The sequence below is a fragment of the Pararge aegeria genome, chromosome 25, assembly GCF_905163445.1.
Source record: "Pararge aegeria chromosome 25, ilParAegt1.1, whole genome shotgun sequence".
In the NCBI taxonomy this organism is placed as follows: Eukaryota; Metazoa; Arthropoda; class Insecta; order Lepidoptera; family Nymphalidae; genus Pararge; species Pararge aegeria.
This window is the reverse complement of record NC_053204.1, coordinates 755,093-769,545: the sequence shown is the minus strand read 5'-3', so window position 1 is coordinate 769,545 and position 14,453 is coordinate 755,093.

Here is a 14,453-nt window from a genome sequence, read left to right as displayed (position 1 = left end):
TTTTTTGCAAATCCTGTGGAAACCGTTGGTTTTCCTGGGATAAAAATAAAATTGATTGGTTGCTTATTTAGACGGTAAAAGGGGGATAAACAAACAAATAACTAACTTTCGCATTAAACTTCGATGTATTGAATAATTCATTACAAAGAGTGTAATGAAATATTCAAGGACATAAGCAAAGATAAATAATATATATTTTTTGGTTTTTTTACTGCCTTTTAACTTCTCCTTCTACTTATTACCTATGCGTGAGTAGCCCTGAGTGCTCCGTCAAATTTTATATTTATATATATATATATATATATGTTAATAATGTAAAATGATAAGTGAAATTCAAATAAAATAATACTTAGTTAAGAAAACATAAATAGAAAATAAGAAATTAGGATTAAGAAAAATTATATTATATTTTGCCAGTAAGATACTATAGTGCTAATGTGCTCGGCTAAATGAAAACTCAACTAAATTATCCGCTTTTGCGATTAAGTCGTGGCCCCGTCGCGTTTAATAAAAACGACTCACGAGTGACTTGGAGTACGGTCGGGGATTTCCAAAAAGACCGTTTTGAAAAGTAGGTACCTAAACGTCTAACAATCGACGGAAATTGCCTGTTACCCGCTTTTTGTACAATGTCATTACCAACCACTCAAAATACATGAAGACCGGGAATTAAGTCGCTTTAAAACCTAATTTCTAGAAATAATTAATCTAGAATTAATTCTATACTAGCTACGTCCTGCGATGTAACCTTCGGTAAATTAGGCTGTACTCGTATCCAGTTCCAATAAAAGAAATGAATGATATTCAGGACTAAAAGTAGCATAACATCTTAGTTACATACAACAACCCAGAACACAAGCTAAGTGAATAAGTAGTTATAGTTTACAGATAAACACCTAGAAATTGAAAAACAGTCACCTTCGACAAACACAAATTTACCCGTTGTCGGAATCGAACCCACAGTCTTGCACTCAGAAAGCAGGGTCACTGCCACTGCGCCAAAGTTAGCTTATAGCAATGTCATTATAAGTAACACTTTCAAGATTATTAAATATTATTATATCTTAAGAGATAGTCCAATATTTACCAAATCTCGTAACCTCGATCACAGCGCCATCTTGGCTGGAAAAAGGCGGCAATCAATCGGAAATGGCTAGCTTCAAATCCAAATTCAAATCTTTATTTGCAAGATTGCAGGTAACAAATTTGATCTTATAATAAAACATAACAAGTTCCGTGCTACAATCTGCCATTCTATGGCATGCAAATTATAACAACACCTTAATTATAAAATTATTTTTCCATTTTATACAAAATGTCAGAAAATTAAGGTATCAAAACTGTGAAATTAAATTATAATGTTAACATAAAATTAAATAATATAAAGTAAACCAAACTATAAACCTAGAAACACAATTATTTAAACGTTTAGTTTTAGATGTTCGTCCACTGAATAAAACTGACGAAGCATAAGTCATTCGATTTTTAATCTTAAATTTAGGCAGAGGTATGTCAATTAAGGTATTTGGTAATTTGTAATAAATTGTTATTGCCATACAATAATCGTTTATTTTATATAAAGTGAGGTTTACTTTGGGCCATACTAATTTATTACCACGTCTGCAATCCTTAGCCTGCTGTTTTTTTTAGTTCTAAAGTAATGTACATACTTTTTTAAAAATAGGCACATTTCATTAATATAATATAAATGCTTAATAAGACTCTCGAACAAAAAATCAATTAATATTTTTTTTGATTTAAAATTATTCTATATTATATTTAGGCCTATTTAACGCACTTTCACAGCGTAGATAGGTACTTAAATTTTATTTTTTTTGTAGTTTATACAAACAAATTCAGATTCAAAAATCTTTTACAAGTAAGTCTACTGCGCTTTTGCTACGTCAAGTATATTTTCTAGTAACTCTAACACAGGTTCGATTACACTTTTTCGTTTAAATATATAGCATTATGGTTTATATAAATGCCGTCTGATCGCATTCAACGCAGATCGTGTTTGACACCTCAAAATCTTTGAAATATGAAATCATGTCAAACGTGAATACTAATAAAAAAGCCACTAGAAACAGCTTGAGAAAACTTGAGTATTACAACGGTACAATGGTCTCCGGAAGAGACAATCAATTCTTATTAAGAAAAACCAGATTACTCTCAGTGGGAAAAAAAATATTTAATTCTAAGAATCTTGAGACATTTATTGATACAACGTTCAGTGGAATTTTGACTCATGCCTCCTATGTCTCATAGACCCCTCGCTTCATACTTCATAGTAAATAGCAGGTAAATAGACAAATATTTAATAATTAAATACTGACGTTATATATGTATAATAGTAATTAAACTTTTAACGATTTTCAAGAAATAATTCAAAATTCAAAAAAAAATCTATATTCAATATTTATTTATTCATATAGGCCTATCTACACAGGCACTTATGAAGCGTTCATACATATAATATGTTTAGATAATTGTAAGGGGATGGTGATTACTTCGTTCCCGAACTTAACCTAAAGCTACGAAGGTTCCAAACGTGCCTGGTCTAAGAAGAGCCCACAACAAACTTAGCCGGGTATTTTTTTTGTTATCACCATGTCACAGTAAATTTATATTAAGCTATGAAGCTAGAGCAATTAACACCCAAGCTTTTTTCACTGCTGACTGCATTCGTTAACTTGAAACTAAGGCTAGGAGGGTTCAAACACTCCCTGGTCTAAGAAGAGCTCACAACAAACTAAGCTAGGTTTTTTTTTTGTTATCACCATGTCACAGTTGAGTTAGAGTTAAGCTACGAAGTTAGAGCAATTCATACCCAAGCTTTTTTATCATACATGTAATCAATAAATATTATAATAGGATTTTTCTATAAGCTCACGTTTTATTTATAATTTTAAACTTATTGAGAGACATCTCAAGGATTTCATCTGGTAATTTGTTATAAAATGATAAACAATAGTGTGAATACAAAAGTGTGATCGTTTGTTTGTCCTTGCATTACACCATAACTAAGAAACGAATCGACTTGATTTTTGACATAGAGTTAGTTGAAAGGACGGAGAGTAGCATACTTTATATCCCATAAAAACAAACGATTCCCACGGGCAGCAGCTACCTTATAGAAAGGAGGGATTTAAACTTGATTATTAAACTTTTTATCTTATATTCATACAAATTAATACATATCATTTGTTGCAATGCTGTGTTCCGGTTTGTAGTGACTCTACCACCGGTTTAGAAGGCAGGTTTCACCGAGAAAACGACGACCTCCCTGGTCCTATAAGTGGGAGGTCCCGGTTTCGATTCCTGGTAATGGTGTAGTTTGAAGATTTATAATTTCTGCTCTTTCGTTATTATCAACAAAAATTAATAGTTATAGTTAACTTTTTATAGTGATAATTGATTATCTAAGCAGATGGCCCACCGTGATAATTGGAACATCACTTTGCATGGCATGAAACTAACTCTTTGCCAAAAATGGGTTGCTTAGTTATGGGTAAAGTAAGGACAAACAAACAAACAAACGCGCAGAATAAAGTTCGGCAGGATTTTTTAATTACAAAGGTAGTAACAATTTTTTTTTTTTTACATAATAAATAAAATATATTTTGATTTAAAAAATCGATAATGTAAATAGTAGGTACTTAGGGATTATTACACGTGAACCTGCCAACAAAAGTAAACAGAAGTGCATAATATTTATAATTTCACACATACAGTTTGTATATATGAACCGCGTGTTGTATGAGTCACCGCACGTGCCAAAATGGCCGCGGTATAGAGCTACTTGAAGAGGCGTGACATACAATGAACATCAAGCTATAAAAACAGGTAAAATATAAGGTAATTTTACTACCCAGTAACTATTAGTGTATGCGTTGTCACGCCTGGATTGACGTTACAAGGTTTCTTCTTTTTTATTCCGTTACATGTTAGCCCTAGACTGCAATCTCACCTACAATATGAAAACGGGCTAGCCATACTTTTATAGTACCGAAACGCTAAATCGCTTAGCGTCACGTCTTGTTCCGTAGGGTGGTAACTAGTCACAGCCGAAGCCACCCACCAGACCAGGCAAAATTTAGAAGTTAAAAATTTCCAAATACCCCATTACCAGGGATCAAAACCGGGACCTCCCACTTATAGCACCAGAGAGGTCGTCGTTTTTCTCGGAACCTGCCTTCTAAACCGGTGGTAGAGTCACTACAAACCGAAACAAAGCATTGCAACAAATTAAATGTATTTATTTGTATGAATTTGAGATAATTTTGACGGCCGATTGGCGCAGTGAGCAGCGACTCTGTTTTCTGAGTCCAAGGCCGTGGGTTTGATTCCCACGACTGGAAAATGTTAGTGTGATGAACATGAATGTTTTTCATTGTCTGGGTGTTTATATGTATATTATAAGTATTTATGTATATTATTCATAAAAAAATATTATCACATTCATTTTAGTACCCATAACACAAGCTATGCTTACTTTGGGGCTAGATGGCGATATGTGTGTGATGTCGTAGCATATTTATTTAATTTATATTTAAAAAGTTCTTAACAAAATAAATTTAAGTAACATTAGTTTAATAATCTAGTTCTGAGGCTTACATTGCAGAAATTCATCAATCCCAAAATCAGTAGTCCGGCTATTGATTTTGGGATTGGATTAAATATCTTTACAGAAATACTACTTGTCAGTTCTACTCCGGACGAGCTCTGTCACAAATAATCACAAAAAAACTAGTAGTTTGGGGCTAGGCGACGATATGTGTACTGTCGTAATATATTTTTTATACTGAAACATACAGACAACTTACATCACTCCGGTTCGAACCAATCGATTGATGAATGACACATCCAGTCGGTAGCAGTTCACGTGCTAGCGGTTAAAGTCAGCGTTGCGTGGACGAAATATCAACGCGGTGATTAAGTATGAATCAGATCCCGCTATAGGGAAACTACTACCGCCGGTAGGTACGTTACTGACCGACTGCGGACACCTGCTTGACACAGCTGTTTTGGGCTTCCTGATTTGGGCTCGAATACATATATCATGAGTAATGGATTATAGTTGGAGTGTTTATGTTAGCAGATCTATTGTCTGTTTTTATTTTATTCCGCTTCGAGTTAGCTCTTGACTGCAAACTCACCTAGTGGTAAGTGACGGAGTCTAAGTAAGCCTTTTTTTGTAGTAGTAGTTCTTAAGACAGAGCTAGTCCGGGGAAATACTGCTGCCATGATTATTTCTGCCGCTGACCGTAACACAGCATTGTTGTAATGCTGTGTTACGGTCTGAACGGCGCGGAGAGGCAAATGAGGCTTAACTCCTGAAGGGCGTGCTCCTTGCATGCCCTGTGAAGTGTTGCTGTGTTTATAGGCTACCGTTTTCCACTTACAAAAAAAAAAAAGCATCTTCAATTCTCTTTCATAGAAAATGTTATTTTAAAGTGAAACTTTTTGAGACTTTTTCGACTGTGTGATGCATGTCGCGTGACGGTCGGTCGTGGAGTAAGGATAAAGTGACAGCCGCCCGTCAGACCAGCTGAGGCCAATATGGCGGCGCCTGTAGTTCGCATCAGCTGACCGTGTAGTGTGTAGACTATCACTCATTTGTGCCAGTGCTCCATGGAAATATATAGGTTAAATTTATAAATTGTATAACTCATGATGGAGATGGAGTTGATACTAGAGAGATTGAAAATAATTGAAAAACGGATCAAAATGACTTAAAGATTATAAAATATTGTTTTCAGTTTTTTAATATGTGTATATCATCGTTAAGTATTATGTATGTCGTACTCTAAAACACCATTTTCCAAGTATAAAATTAAGATTGATGAAGCGATTTTTGTACTCTTAATGGAATATTATTCCGAAAATTTCTTGTTAAAGGTCTATAATGTAAATAAAAAATTTCACTTTTACCATGTTTTCATAAAACCACACAATCCTTATTGTTGTAGGTTCGGTTTTGAGTGCGAGATTTGCTATCATTTTTCTTAAGAGTTACGTTGTCCGTCTCCCAGAACTTCATCAGATCTGTATGAAATTTAAATCCCTATAGAACGAAAAACTATTTTGCTAATCCGTCGATATTACCTCTTCCTTTTTGAAGGAAGTCCGTTAAAAACATATATTTACCAAGCACCGTGTGAACGGCACATTATTAATATTATGAGAACTGATATAATAACTGCATAGTTCCGCGTCGCGGCCCGCGATTGCTGCGAACAGCTGACTCACGAGAAAATGCACGTGTTCTATTCATAACTTGTGAGCATTGCATCAAACAATAATTGAAAAGCTGTGTTTTTGAAACTATACTTTTAAATATTTCTTTTTTTAAGTTTCCTTCACGTACATTTCGTACTACAATTTTTTGAACAAGCGGTTAGTGACTTAATTTCATCGAGCAGTTGACTGTAATAAACGTTCACCATAAAATGGGGAAAAAGTTTGTGAGCCAGTAAAATTCCGCGTGTGAGAAGTGAGACGTGCGCGGGGCGATTTTACTGTTTTTGGGCTTGAAGTTTCATAATATGACAAACAACACAAGGAAATAAAAATAAAACAAAATCCAAAGCTCTAACTAAAATTACTTACTTAGTTAATTCTCAAAAACAAATGTAAGCACCGTTTCCATCTGAAGGGCTAATTGAGTTGTCAGAGTGTACTATTGTAAATTCAGTTTTAATTAAAGGCTATACAGTTTTTCGACCCTAAGGGTCTGCACTTAACTCAATTAAAACAGGGGCTCAGTGTAATCTACCGGAGGGTGCGGCACTCTGCCCGGGGAGTGTTAATCTTGAGGATTTATGATGATTTATACGTCCCACCCTTGCCTTTGGTAGATTGTGTGAGATGATGTGATCTCTTTATGATACGAATTTGCGGTATGACCTTTGAACATACTCGTTAGTGAAATTTGTAACGTTTCTAGAATTCCTAAATTTCGATAGGTATGTAAGTAATATAATAAGATTTAGGAGAAATATAAAACAAGCCAAATCGTCAACATACATTTTATTTATTTATTTTTTCGTTATTTATTTATATTCTTATTCTAACATTATCATTACAGAATACTTAAACCTAATGCGATAGTTTAGCTTTTATTTAATTACTTATTCCTGTAACAAATAACCCACATTACGATCCTTGTGAATTCACTCGGAGCGCAACAATACAAATCACATTGCTCTTTTAAGACATTGAGGATGCGGAGGGCGCGCGTCATTGGAATAGAATAGAATAGAATAGAATTTGTTTATTTATCAGAACAACACAAACAGACTTACATACGGAGTAACTTAAACATTTAGGTAGTACTTATTTAATAATAGCTTAAGTCTAAGATTTGTGTCGTGCCAATAAAAAGGTGCCTCTTTTAATAAATTTCTCTTTTAATTTTGTTTGTGGCCCCCGTTTTTTATGCATCAGTGTGTGTGTGTGTTTGTGTATGTGTGTTTTTTGATTGAAATAATCAGGACTGTTCTTTGCTAAGTTCGATGAAAATCGGAGCAAGATGGCCGCTACAAAATGGCGGATAACATATTTTGTCATGACCGCTACCACTGTATCCCGGATACATGTTTTCTTACACGACAAACGAGTTGCAGTGCCAGTGGGAGTGGGCGTGGCTATGGAAGTGGCTGTGGCTGTGGGAGAAGCTATAGGTGTGGCAGTGCCAGGTTTAATTCGCCCCTATTTTGTGATTTTTTCTTATTTTTCGGCTTCTTTCCAAGGCTTTCTAATAACAGTCTAGTTGTTTTTATTTAAGTGTCCCCTGGACAGCAGTTACAATGAACGTATCCATCTTTTTCTTTTTGGAGTATAAGACTTTCAAGTGACACGTATTTGTTCCAGCTTATATTATATCCATCATCATGATCCGTAGCCTATCGACGTCCCACTGCTGGGCTTCCTCTATCATAACAATGACGGTTTTAGAGCATAGCCCCACCAGGCTGTTCCAATGCGGGTTGGTGGGCTTTAACGACTATTATCAGAAGTAAGTGATAAAAAACCGAGATCGATGGCTTAAACTGCTCAACCCCATGCACAGGGGTTGACAACGCCAATTTCCTAATCGTTTATCCTGAAATACTTTGTGTTTTGACAACCTTCCTGAAAATGTCGGGTCGAAGGATCGGAACCCGGGACGGGTTCGATTCTCGCCAGGGGCAATTTGGGAATTTATAATTTCTGAATTTTCTCTGAGACGTGCCGCTAAGCGATTTAGTGTTCCGGTGGGATGTCTCATACCAAACCTATTAGTAGTATGACTACCATACTCCCTAACAGGTTAGCCCGCTACCGTCGTAGACTGCATCATCACTCACCACCAGGTAAGATTGCAGTTAAGGGCTAACTGAAAGTGAAATAAAAAAAAATACCATACCTAGCAATTTTTGTCCCAACTCGAAATTCGAACCCATCGAGGCAGATTACGATATAAGTTAGGATTAATCTTAAAGCCGACCTGTCCGTCTGTACCCGCCGTTGCTAGACTATCGGGTACCTATTTAAATAGCCATGATATCAACTCAGACGCCTTGGGAATACGGAAAAACGTGTATTCACTCCGCAACGCTATTTTATCTGCGTCCGTCAGTCCAGAAGCCACACCGTAACAGACTGTCATCTAAATTCCTGCCGCGTGCGACGGATTATTGTTCCACTTATGGATGCGGTTTAGTCAGGGTAAACAATGAGATTGAATTGAATGGCATTTAAATATAACACTATGTATAGTTTACTAGCTGCAGCCCACCGTCTTCGTCCGCATGTACGTTCGGTTATTTTTAAATCCGTGGAATCTGTTTGTTTTCCTGGAGTAAAAAGTAGCCTGTGTTAATCTCCGTCCTTTCAACTAACTGTATGCCAAAAATCAAGTTGAACGGTTGTTTAGTTAGGGCGTGAAGAAAGGACAAACAATCAAACACATTTGCGCAATTATATCCTGATGATAGCGCAGTGGGTAGGGGCTCGACTTTCCGGGGCCGAGTTCGAATTCCAGCACACACTTTAACATTTCTAAGTTTTGTGCGTTTTTACTAAAATAAGAAATATCACTTGCTTCAACGGTGAAGGAAAACATCGTAAGGAAACCTGCATGCCTGAGAGTTCTACATAATGTTCTCAAAGGTGTGTGGAGTCCACCAATCCGCACTGGGCCAGCGTGGTGGACTTAACCACTTCTCATCCTTCTACCAAGAAGCATTGCTGTGTTCAGGTGTTCAGGTCGTGGTTGCCGGTGTAATTACAGCAACCTGAGAATAATCTGTGAAACGACTGCCAGAAAATGTTCTCACTGATGGAAATCAGATACAGCCCTAACATCACAAGCAAAAGTAAAATTAAGCGACTTTTGTCATTTTATTAGGTACGCGTGTCGTAGCATAGGTACTATGCGCGTGTCGGTCTTTTATCTTCAACAGGGTTGTCATAAGTAAACACTGTTTTGAATTAGTTTCTAAGGAAAAATGAATATGCTACTTTTGTTTTAATGTTTTTACAGGGTGAAATTAACAATTAACATTATTTCATTACTCTGTTACACGTCGTATAAATTATTTTGCTTGACGTATTTTTCTAAAAGCTTATCATTATAGAAATGCTTTTCTACGAGTAAAACGGCTATTAATATATTAGAAGGGCATTTTATTGTAAGCTCTAGATAATAAGTAACTGAATTTTTAATCCCCTTTTTACCTGACTGCCCCAAAAGGGTGCATATATTTATCGGGTATATTTTCGGTTTTTAAATACTCTATTTTTCAAGCTGAAATTTATACGAGTGAGTTTTAAATTTTAATAAACAAGAGCTTGTTACAATTGTGTCAGTCCCTAAAGGGCTACTGAATTAGTGAAGTTACAAAAATGCAATATGGCGGATTTTGTCTACCGGGCTTCGGCCGTGGCTAGTTACTTTTGTACCAAAGGCATTTTGCCAAGCGATTTCATTCCGCGATACAATGCCGCGTATACTGATTAGGGCATCAAGGGCTAACTTGTACAGAAAAGACAAGATTCTTTTTACTTGATATCTCGATTTTGCTTGTTTACACAGGTATTATTTCGTTGTGTTAAATTATGTTATTAGTAACAGACTTGCTTTGTTTATCGTACCTATCTACTTATAACAAGAGTTGCGTGCTCATGCCCCCATGAGGGTAACCCTTCGTATTATTATCATCACCCCATACCCCCTTGTTTCCTATCTTTTTAATCTCAATTACGTAAATGTGACCACGCGAGGGGAAAAACCGAAAAATGTTCCAGCAATTTTTATGATCAATACACTTAATGTTCCCCAGTGACTTTAACATGATGTCCTTCAATATTAATATCTACTTAGTAATAAAGAGTATTTTAGATATATTAGAGGAAAAGAATTACGCTAAGACTACAACATTTAATATGTGTACGAATTCAAATTCAAATTCAAAATTTCTTTATTCTATTTTAAGAGTTACTTTAAAAAAAAAATTATTTGAGTCCCGTATTTGGAATTGAACACATGATACCTACCTACGTCAGCTATGTTTTGGAGCCATTAAAAAACCTCGGTCTTCAGCCACTTAGGAGTTTGACCTTAAATTTAATTTCAGTTCGAGTTACAGTACTAACTTTAGATCCGAAGGTAAATCTCAATTCGCGGCAAATTACAGAATTACAGTAAATGGGCTAGGATGCGGAACCAATAAACGAGATTACTAGCAGTTTGTTGGCGGGTCGGTAGTAATTGCGGATTGACGTAACGACCACAACTGGGCACGGGCGGTAATGAAGTCGCCCTTGACAACGAGTGGAAGACGATTGCGGCTCGCGTAAACAATCTCACGTGGGATCAGTATAACAGTTCCTGCAGGGTTAGCACAGACAAGACAGGGACTAAAATTATATCCCCCGATTACGTGTGCTTAACGTGTCCACCTGCTAAAGCACGGGAACATGGAATAAATAAATAATTATACTACGACAATACACACACCACCGTCTAGCGCCAAAGTAAGCTTAGCTTGTGTTTTGGGTGCTAAGAAAGCTGTTGATATTTTTATGAATATAATAAACATAAATACTTATAAAATACAGATTAAAAATAGGAGAAGTTTACTCCCGTTTATAATTAAACATATATTGTTTAAATATTATTCCACTTGTGCGCCAGTGCTCGTAGATAATTTTTTATCCTTTTCCCGGGAAGATAATTGTCTCCTTCCCATACTAGCCGTGCTGAAGTGATAACAGCTCCTTGCTATTGCCAGTGGTGAAAGGGCTTCACTGGCAACGCCAAGACAACATGTTGAGGACCTTTATGGAGCAGCGGTGAGCGCTGTTATTTTAAGTGGGAGGTTCCGGGCTCCATCCGCCGGCAGGGTTCATTTGAGAATATAATTTCTGAATTTTCTCTAATCTGGTCTGGTGGGAGGCACAAGCCTACCTACAAGGAAGCAGCTAAGCGTTGATTTACGATGTCGCGGAGGAGAGGCCTTAGGAGTATGGCCTTAATTTGTCTGCTATAATGTTTAACACCTAACAGGTTAGCCCGATAACATATTAGATTGCATCGTTACTCACGAGCAGGTGAGATTACAGTCAAGGGCTTACTTATAGTGAAAACCGCCAGGTTTGTATTTCTTCCTAAATTGTTCCATCTTTGGCTTAGTTTACAAACAATATTATTTCGTACTGAATTCTTATTCATCATTATGCCTCGTGAGCGGTAATAGGGGTTAGGACTTTGGCTTCACTGTCAGGGGGCCGGGTTCGAATCCGCCTATCGAATAGCACCTCTAACTTTTCTAATTTCAACAATTGAAATATAAATTGCAATACATCGTGAGGAAAACTGAAAAGTCAAAGTCAAATATTTCATTATTCATATAGGCACATAGATGGTACTTTGATGCGTACATTTCATGTAAAATATGACATAGAAGTAAGTTGATGGCGATAACTAGATTCTTAGATTCTAGAACTTAAAACTAAAGTTACGAGGGTTCCAGCATGCCTGAGAGTTCTCCATAATGTTCTTAAAGGCATGTGACTACGGCCTAAACAATTCTCATTGTATATATCTCGTATCCTTGATACGAGGCAGCTAAAAAGTTTTGCCCGGTAACATCGAAAAATGCTAATGCGTATCAATATAAAGATATTATACCTACCTAGTGATATCATTGATGAGCAATAACTTAAAAACCTGTTAACTGTAAGTAGGACCGAAAACGTAATAGTAGTGTTTGGACAATTTATTTGCGTATGGACGACATGACAGACACGTTTGGAAACCTAATAGCTTAAGTATAAAGAAAACGAATGTACCTACCTAGTTAAAATTGTGCAAAAAGTTAAAATTAGTTTAATTCTAAATATTATAAAAATACAATAAAATTGAGATTATTTGTAAATAATTAAACTACATCTAATTATACCGTGAAAAGTAATAGGCTTCTATTCCTCAAAATACTGAAGCCTATAAAAAACCAACCGATAAGTGAAGTATTTCGCTAGTTATCGTGACCACTAGATACGGGATCCGCACATACAGACACACGGACGTCCAAGACAGAACTTTTTTAATTAGTTTAAATAATAAAAAGAGATTTAAAAATATCATGAGTGTTAAAAATAGTGTTTTTTCTCAACATTTGTCTATTTATAATCACTTATAAAAGCAATAAAGAATAAAAGAGTAACATTTTAAGTTGGAGAATCACTCTGTGTGCGTAAACTGAGAGAAATACCCACCTCAACGCTTCGCTTATGAGGCGTGCAAAATAATACAAATTAAAAAAAATGTTTCTATCTAATTGACGCCTACGTCATAATTATTCGAAAATAAAGGCACGGCGCATAATCTCACGAGTCTCTCGTATTGGTAGATATACAGATATAGATGTTAGTCAAAACATGTGGATTTTCCAGCTTTTTTAGTGTTGTTAGAGGTTTTTACAGAGTACCACCATGTTAATTTCTGCCGCGGTGATAGCCCAGTGGGTAGAACTTCGACTTCACTTTCGGTGGAGCGAATTCGAATCCCGGCACGCACCCGTTACTTTTCTAAGTTATGTGCGTTTTAAGTTATTAATACCTATATCAACCTGGGTACCTGAGAGTTCTCCATAATATTCTCAAAGGTGTGAGCGAGGTGGACTACGGCCTTAACAACTTCTCATTGTGTTAGGAGACCCTCTGGCCCAGTGCGGATTGGTGGACCCCACAAACTATGAGGAACATTATGAAAAACTCTCCGGCATGCAGGTTTCCTTCGCCGTCGATGCAAGTGATATTTTAGTTACTTAAAACGCAGTGGGGGGTAAAGGGGTAAAAGAGGATATAAGCAACTACAGACCCATAAGTTTAATGTCAAATGTATACAAGATTTTTTCTAAGGTCATTCTTGGTAGAATAGAGGCAAAGCTTGACGAACAGCAACCAAATGAGCAGGCAGGTTTCAATCGACCATATCCATACGGTTAGACAACTACTGGAAAAGTATAATAAATGCCTTTATATGGGTTTTATCGATTATACGAAAGCTTTCGACAGTCTCTTCCATTGTCGCATATGGACTAGCCTAGAACAACTAGGTATAAGTAGATCATATATTAATATTATCAAAGGTATCTATACAAATAGCAAGGCACGAATACAGCTGGAAGTATTGGGAAATGAGTTCCCCATATGCAGAGGTGTCAGACAGGGTGACCCGATGTCCCCTAAATTATTCTCAGCTGTCCTAGAAAGTATTTTCCGAAACCTAAACTGGAACGAAAACGGGTTAAACGTAAATGGGCAAAGACTTCATCATCTTAGATTTGCAGATGACATAGTGCTGTTTGAAGAATCACCATCAAAACTGGGAAAGATGATACAAGAGCTGGCGATTGAAAGTAGCTATTTTGGCCTAGAAATAAACAAAAACAAAACAAAAGATTTGACTAACGTAAGTAGCGTCTCAACACCAATCACTTTAGGAGGAGAAGTCATTGAATATGTTAAAGAATACACCTACCTGGGGCAATTAATCTCACCAGAGGATCAAACAACTAAGGAAACAAACAAAAGAATAGCCCTAGGCTGGAGAAAGTACTGGTCGCTTAAGGAAATTTTAAAAAGCAAGGAGATGAATCTAAACATGAAGAAAAAAGTCTTTGATACATGCATCCTTCCATGCATCACATATGGCTGTGAAACCTGGGCGCTAAACAAATCCCACAGAGAAAGTTTTGAGAGATGTCAGAGAGCAATGGAACGTAGCATGGTGGGTGTAAAGAGAGGAGATAAAATCCGGAGCTCTGATATTAGAGACAAAACCGGGGTAGCAGACATTTTAACCAGGATGGATCAGCTCAAGTGGAGGTGGACGGGTCACATGCTACGAGACAACCAAGGAAAGTGGAGTACCCTAGTAACTCATTGGTATCCACGAGATG